A 9,275-nucleotide genomic window follows, 5' to 3' on the forward strand; every position below is an offset into this window, starting at 1 on the left:
GAACAGAGAAGCGAGCCAAAATGCTTTATTGTACATGTATGCACAGACAAACTTTTAAGCTGATGCTGAAAGCAATTTCCAGCATCGCAGCGATGACAAGCGCTAGCACCTTTCTTTGCAGATGACGAGTCTTCTACGGGTGGTAAAAAGAACACAATCGTTTTCAAAATTAAATCATTATTTCGCCGGCAACCCGCACTTAAACAAGGATTTATGGAGTGGGTTAAGGGGAGGGCAGGGCAACATCTTTTCGCCATTTCAAGAAGATAACTCGCTACAACATGAATTTCAGTCTTGACCGTCGTTTGCTTTTGAAGTCACACAAACTGCACCAATAACCACACAGTCAAACACTCCAGTTTTTTAGTACGTTTATTTTTAATGACACCCTGCATGAACCAAGTAGTCAGCCATTGTTTGAAAAATGAACTAACTGCGGATGAAGGTCAGAAAATCTACCGATTGGGGAACTGAGAGGAAAGAGAAAGTTTGCAAAGAAGTTGTGTGGAGTTAAACTAAGTATTTGTATTACGATGGCAAAGAAATGATTCCGGTAAGAGTAAGAATTAATGCTTGAATAAATGGCATAATGAAAAGTCAAGAGCCAATCAGTTTACCTCAAACAACCGACAACCAACTAATCGACTGACAACCAACATACTGAACTACTCACAGCCAATCAAATCACCACCACTAATCATCGACCAGCAACCAACAGACTGACTCTCTGACTAAAATAACTCTGCGATCAATCAACAAGAAACCCCAAATCGAATAGATTTTCTGAAGTGAAGTGCAAAAATGTGAACCTAGTAACAGCAGTGCACTTGGGCACGAGTGAATGGTTAAAACAACGGCTACAGTACAAGACAAAAACAAGATCTCAACCAATCACGATTTGAACCACAATTCTACAACAAGTTGCAAAATCCCAAGAAGAATTTACAGTGATCTTGACAAAAAACTTCAGTTGGGATAACAAAACCAGATCTTAACCATCACGAGTTACACCAGATCAGTTACAAGTTATTCTCAGCATTAACCATGACACTATGAGTGGAATTACCCATCACCGCGCACTGCTGTTTCCCCAAATAGAACTTGAGCCAATGGCCAGGAAATATATTTCCAACCCTCATAAAATTACACAGATGAAGTTTTCGAAATGATCCATCCTGATTTTCTGTGTGGAACAATCCAAGATGACAACCACTGCATATGAAATAAAATTGATTCCACTCTTTTGAGCGTTGGACAATGCTGTGAGACAAATCCTAGCCAAATGAACAAGTTATTAGCACTATATATGTTGAATATAACCTTGAAGCTAAGTGTTTTTCAACCGGTATGTTTCATGCATGTTAGGAATGCAGGTAATAAGAAGTGACACACATAACGAGACAAAAGACAAAAAAATTGCAAGGGTGTCAAATATACAGAAAAAATTTGGTCCAAGTTGTGACATGTCTGAAAACTGAATCCCAAAATTCCTTTCCTCTCTGGAAACCTAAGGAAATTACCCACATCTCAATTTTTTTTTAAGAACTGCACACGGAATATTTGCCAGCCAATAAATCTATGGCTATTTGGGTAATTCCAGGGAACCTTTTCATCTTTAGTCTTAATGACAGGCAGCACTGTATTGGTAAAATATCTCTACATAGAACAACCTTCTCCATCAGTGCCATGTTTACAATGTTCCACACTGAATAACATCAACACAAATGCCGACCTGTTCCTATGCCATGAAACTGGAATTCCCGGACCAGAAATCAGACATGTTTTTGAGCTGCAGTGGTGAAATGGCTCGGATTTTACACTTATATACAGTTTAAAAATAAATTTAGAATGGAACTGACTGTATAACAGTGCCAAGAGCCAAACATAAACGTCATTAAGTAAAAAACAAAAATGAAACTCATGAAAGCATGCAGTGCAAAGATCCCCCAGTCTTTACACTGTACATGCTCCCACGTCCGGTAACAAAGCTATGATCTGATTGGAACCTGATCAAGGTGTTTATCAAATCAGAATTCCTGTGATTTAGATCAGTTGTGATCCAAGTCTCAATGCTTGAGATTTGACTGGTGGTGAGGTCAGAACCATAAATCACTGTGATTTAAAATCAGTGATCTGAAATAAATTTGGCCATAGTCAGACTGGGTGGTGGTGGAACCAAGCCACAAAATCACAGTGAGCTTAAATCAGCAAAGATCTGAATCACGTCTTGATCAAGATTATGACAGGTGGTGATATCAAAATCCAAAATCACTATGATCTCAATAAGTGATCTGAATCAGACTGAGTGACATCTAATCAATGGTGGTGTAAGATCAGAAATCACTTTGACTCACTCTAAATCAATCATGACCAGAATCAATTCGGATCAGTTCTGTACAGCAGTTCCCCCAAATCTGCCGACAAATGATCCTAAAAAGACCTGATCAAGAATTCAGACATAGCTTTGCATTCAACTTAAGATAAACAATTCCGGTTTTAAACTCTGGGTTTGTAGGAGCCATAAACCAAATGACCATACTTCACACACATTTCCAATTCACAATCATTAATTAATCAATCCAACTAACTCATCTAAGTTCATTGAAACATTCTGCCTGGAAAACTCTCTTCGTCGTCACAATCTGAGAAATCACTAACTCTATACTGTCAAAGGTAATAGCACACTACGTGATATGACTACAACTTAAAAATGTGGGCAATAAATAAAATCTTGTAACTGACGCGTAAAACAATATATACAGACATTAACACATACTTTAATATTTACACATAAAAAAAACCTGGTATTCAATTGCTATTAGAAGGATGTGAATGTTTGAAGAACTGAATTATCTGTAGTATTGCACGGTTTGTTTTACTGGAGTAGTGGACGGAGAAAATGATAATTTGATCCTGGATGAAAATGAACAGATGAAGCTGATGAATGGTAGATTAGCTATTTGAGAGATTTTGATAGATTTTGATAGATTTTTCTGCATGAGTGATGGAATGTTTACATTGATGGAACATTTACAGACAGACCTGGTGAAGATTGCAACTCTGCACTGTCTAATTTGTTTTGAAGTACTGTCGTGCAATTTCGGTTCCAACTACAGAGGAACATTCAGTGAATACAAGAAGGTTCAAGGCAGATTGTGATGGTGTGAGTTTAGTGAAAGTGGAACCAAGTCAGGACCCATAACCAGACATCAGTCAAAAATCATCGAGAATAAGCAGATCTAAAATTTAAGTACTACATAATTGAAGAAGCTGTTTTGAGTGGGAGTTTGTTTACACAGTCTCTGGAAAGACTGTGCTGTGAGTGTGTAGGGTGCATGAGCCACCCACGTGATCCGAGGTCAATCTGACCAGTGAGATATTCGGAATTTGAAGCTACCAGATGATGAAGACAGTATGTCGAGTATTAAAGATGGAGGTGTTTCATAACCCATTACCCAAATATGGATACCGTGATTTGTATTGAAACAAAGATTTGTCAAGCGGCAATAAGGAATTAAGTAACTCGTTAAAAACTTAGCTGCTGAATTATTCACACAACCTGTTTGTCAAAGCTGTGCTGTGATTTGATGTAGGATGTAAGAGCCATCCATTTAAACCAATCAGAATTGATCTGATATAGGCTGGAACTGTGAATACCAAGGTGGATGATAAACTCAATTATTAAACCTTTGGAATGTTTGAAAACCAATTACCATATGAAGGTAGCAGGTGTGTATTGAAACACTACAGATGCAGTTAATTTAAAAATTACAATTAATTTTTTTTTTTTAATCATTTTATAATTTTTACTCAGACCTTTTTAAAATTTAATGCTGCTGCAAAATGAACAGAGTCATACGCACACCAGGAATTTTGCATCTGAAATCATGGAAAGAGGTTGTTTAACCCAAAGAGAACTGTATCCATAGCAACGTCAGGGTGAAAGACAATGGAATGAGTCTGTGCCAGCATGCAATGCAATTAATTGTCTGAGCCTTGACTCCTATCCGGTACCTAGACTCTCCTTCTGTTTGAGCTCAGCAGTGCACAAATGACAAATGACTGGACAGTCAGTAACCTGCCTAAAGTCTGGTACCCACTCTGTATCAATTGTATCCCAACTCTACATACCGGCAAGGCTAGACACCTGTCTGTTACTATGAAACACAAATTCCTAGGTCAACGTTTGCTTCCCACAATCGTCTCCCAACAGTGCATAAGGAAAACCAAAAAAACTGAAAATATTAAAATGGTTCACCGTTGGTTGAAATGAGAACTATGCGATGCTCTGGCCCATTGAAATCCCACAAATGAGATTATCTGCAGGCGCTCCAAATCACAGACAGTAAAAAATCTCTTTTTTTTTCTAAATTAGAAGTCTTAAAACTCTTTAAAAAATGACACAGAAAGACATTTTGACAAGGACAAACATACGGACGGGAGACACAGAGACAAACACAAACATCACAGAGTGGGAAATGTGAAAGTTTCAAATGCAAAGCAAAAGGACTTGTGAAGATTATTTGTGAATTGTGATTTAAAAGTAAGAGACAGAAGATGAAAAATATTTTCAAGTAAAAAAAAATAGAAACGGTCCAGAATATCTCAACGGAACATTACAAAGCATCAGTGAATAGATGAAAAACAAATGGCCCGGTTAAAAAAAAAGAAACAAAAACAATGCCTAACATGTCTTAAAAAGATAAAATATTGAAACTTTCACACTTCCATCTTTTTTATATTCCTGCGGTTCACATCTGGGCAATGAAAGAAAGTTCAGAGGTCAAATGTCACTAATGATAACCAAACGATAAACTCCTCAGTAATCAGTCCAACATCAGTCTCAGAATTCAATGATCACAGCTGTGACATTTAAAGAGGTATCAACTAAAAATAAATAAGCGGAAAAGAAAAATTTTCAGCAGGAGGAAAATGAAAAAATGAAGAAAAATAATGTTCACAAATGACTGCTAAAAAAGAGAAAAAACAAAACTTTACTTTCTTCTTGTAAATTTTAACCAAAACAAATGCAATCAACAATTAAAGACTAAAAATTGACAACACTCTCAACTAGATCCCTCACCGACCCCTTTACACTCTAAGGCAAACGTACTGAAATTCATCCTACATGTACTTTAAAAAGCTCACAGGTGCTTCTCTCACTCACCCTATCCCCGTCTTCTCCCAACTACCCGTCCTAACACATCGAGGCTCCCCCTGAGCCCCACTCAGTCACCCTACCCCGCCTACTCCCCACTACCAATCCTTACCCAACAAGGCTACCCCTGAGCCCCACTCAGTCACCCTACCCCGCCTACTCCTCACTACCAATCCTTACCCTACAAGGCTCCCCCTGAGCCCCACTCAGTCACCCTACCCCGCCTACTCCCCACTACCAATCCTTACCCTACAAGGCTCCCCCTGAGCCCCACTCAGTCACCCTATCCCCACCTACCCCTCACTACCAATCCTTACCCATCAAGGCTCCCCCTGAGCCCCACCCAGTCACCCTATCCCCACCTACTCCCCACTACCAATCTTACCCCTACAAGGCTCCCCCTGAGCCCCACCCAGTCACCCTACCCCGCCTACTCCCCACTACCAATCCTTACCCTACAAGGCTCCCCCTGAGCCCCACTCGGTCACCCTATCCCCACCTACTCCCCACTACCAATCCTTACCCTACAAGGCTCCCCCTGAGCCCCACTCAGTCACCCTATCCCCGCCTACTCCCCACTAAGAATCCTTACCCTACAAGGCTCCCCCTGAGCCCCACTCAGTCACCCTATCCCCACCTACTCCCCACTACCAATCCTTACCCTACAAGGCTCCCCCTGAGCCCCACTCAGTCACCCTATCCCCACCTACTCCCAACTACCAATCCTTACCCTACAAGGCTCCCCCTGAGCCCCACTCAGTCACCCTACACCAACTACTCCCCACTACCAATCCTTACCCTACAAGGCTCCCCCTGAGCCCCACTCAGTCACCCTACCCCGCCTACCCCTCACTACCATTCTTTACCCTACAAGGCTCCCCCTGAGCCCCACTCAGTCACCCTACCCCGCCCACTTCTCACTACCAATCCTTACCCTACAAGGCTCCCCCTGAGCCCCACTCAGTCACCCTATCCCCACCTACTCCCCACTACCAATCCTTACCCTACAAGGCTCCCCCTGAGCCCCACTCAGTCACCCTATCCCCACCTACTCCACACTACCAATCTTTACCCTACAAGGCTCCCCCTGAGCCCCACTCAGTCACCCTATCCCCACCTACTCCCCACTACCAATCCTTACCCTACAAGGCTCCCCCTGAGCCCCACTCAGTCACCCTACTCCACCTACTCCCCACTACCAATCCTTACCCTACAAGGCTCCCCCTGAGCCCCACTCAGTCACCCTCTCCCCACCTACTCCACACTACCAATCTTTACCCTACAAGGCTCCCCCTGAGCCCCACTCAGTCACCCTATCCCCACCTACTCCCCACTACCAATCCTTACCCTACAAGGCTCCCCCTGAGCCCCACTCAGTTACCCTATCCCCACCTACCCCTCACTACCAATCCTTACCCATCGAGGCTCCCCCTGAGCCCCACTCAGTCACCCTACCCCGCCTACTCCCCACTACCAATCCTTACCCTATAAGGCTCCCCCTGAGCCCCACTCAGTCACCCTACTCCACCTACTCCCCACTACCAATCCTTACCCTACAAGGCTCCCCCTGAGCCCCACTCAGTTACCCTATCCCCACCTACTCCCCACTACCAATCCTTACCCTACAAGGCTCCCCCTGAGCCCCACTCAGTCACCCTACTCCACCTACTCCCCACTACCAATCCTTACCCTACAAGGCTCCCCATCATTTTGTAGTATGTGGTAGAGAATATGTGCCAACACTCAAATATCCTTACCTGAGAAACCTATCAGGAAAAGTTTGTTGAAAGAAAAGAACAAGAGAACAGAAGAAATGTTTGAGAAAAAATGAGGTCTAAAAGAGAAATGTCATGGTAAGGCATAAGAACACTCTGCTACAACTCCATGAGCACAGTGTAGAATGGAAGATAAAAAAGAAGGAAAAAAAACACCTCAAAGAAACCTAAATGAAGAAAAGTGCAAAATGAAAAGAAAGCAAAGAAAAAAAAATAGCCCCTCAAAAACCCCTAAAATTGACAACAAAATGAAGAGAACAAAAAAAAGAAAACTGAGAAAAACTTAGAACGTTTATAAAAAAAAACAAAAAAAAAACAAATGTAGAACTAAACCAAGGAAAATAAACAAAAAAGACAAGGCCAAACCAAAGTCACAAAACGAAAAAGAGAAAAAAATACATCACTGAACACACAAATGACCAACCAACTAAAACAAACTAAGAGTTCTTCCAAGCAAAACAAACAAATGTAAATCAAAACAAGATTACAAAAAAACAGATGACTGTCCAAAAGATCCCATGGCTTACAATCAATACAATTGCTTATCCCATGGGATTGGGGAGCAGTTGTGAAAGAGAAAAAAGAAAGTAAAAGAAAAATCCAATCCAGAAAACAATGTCAACTTAAGATCAACCAAAAAAAAAGCAGAAAAAGAGAAAAACAAAGTTCAAGGAAAAGCTGACTGTCCATTGAGTCTCAAGGATTATAATCAGTCAGACTGAACATCCATGAGATTTGGGACAGTGCTGGGAAAAAGGAAAAGGAAATAAGACAAAAAAGAAACAAACACAAATTAAACAATAACCGACTACCAAACTGACCAACCAATAACCAACCTAAGATAATAACCAATTCAACAACTAACACCAACAGAATGCACAATTTAGACAAAAATAAAAGTAAAATTGCTTAAAAACTCTTCCTAACAACCTATCTAGTCTCTAAAAAAGCAAACAAGAAAATCACAAAAATTAAAAAAGGCAAACAAATTGATACTGAAAGGAAATAAAGCACACTGTTGAAGGTTGACTGGTTTTGCAGAACACAAACTAAAAGCATGTAGCAGGCTCTCTGCCAAAAGATGGAATTCCATGACATTGAATAGACAGCATGAAAAAAGTGCAAAAATGCAAGAAAAAGAGTGACATGTGATTAAACAAATGAATGGAAAGCACAAACTAAAGAAAAAAGAAAGATCCTCCTCCAACCAAAGTTACTTCCCTTACACATTCTCTACCACATACAAAAAGCCAACACTTAATGACCTGACCTAACCCTACAAGGCTCCCCCTGAGCCCCACTCAGTCACCCTACCCCGCCTACTCCCCACTACCAATCCTTACCCATCAAGGCTCCCCCTGAGCCCCACTCAGTCACCCTATCCCCACCTACTCCCCACTACCAATCCTAACCCTACAAGGCTCCCCCTGAGCCCCACTCAGTCACCCTATCCCCACCTACTCCCCACTACCAATCCTTACCCCCTGAGCCCCACTCAGTCACCCTATCCCCACCTACTCCCCACTACCAATCCTAACCCTACAAGGCTCCCCCTGAGCCCCACTCAGTCACCCTACACCAACTACTCCCCACTACCAATCCTAACCCTACAAGGCTCCCCCTGAGCCCCACTCAGTCACCCTACCCACCTACTCCCCACTACCAATCCTTACCCTACAAGGCTCCCCTGAGCCCCACTCAGTCACCCTATCCCCACCTACTCCCCACTACCAATCTTTACCCTACAAGGCTCCCCCTGAGCCCCACTCAGTCACCCTATCCCCACCTACTCCCACTACCAATCCTTACCCTACAAGGCTCCCCCTGAGCCCCACTCAGTCACCCTATCCCCACCTACTTCCCACTACCAATCCTTACCCATCAAAGCTCCCCCTGAGCCCCACTCAGTCACCCTATCCCCACCTACTCCCCACTACCAATCTTTACCCTACAAGGCTCCCCCTGAGCCCCACTTCAGTTACCCTATCCCCACCTACTCCCCACTACAAATCCTTACCCTACAAGGCTCCCCTGAGCCCCACTCAGTCACCCTATCCCCACCTACTTCCCACTACCAATCCTAACCCTACAAGGCTCCCCTGAGCCCCACTCAGTCACCCTATCCCCACCTTTCCCTCACCACCAATCCTACCCATTCAAGACTTTTCTAAGCCCCACTCAGAAACCGCATCCTCTCTCAGTTCTCCCCACCCACTCTCTCTCTCCCTCTACCACCCTATTTTCACCTTTTACCCATCATCCAAGGCCCACAATGACCAAGCTACTCCCAAATGCACCTCTAAGTCAAACATGTACCTTTGCATTTCAAGCAATCTACCAGA

Source organism: Acanthaster planci, linkage group LG10 (genome assembly GCF_054643075.1).
Source record: "Acanthaster planci isolate LZ-2023a linkage group LG10, COTS_SCS, whole genome shotgun sequence".
NCBI lineage: Eukaryota > Metazoa > Echinodermata > Asteroidea > Valvatida > Acanthasteridae > Acanthaster > Acanthaster planci.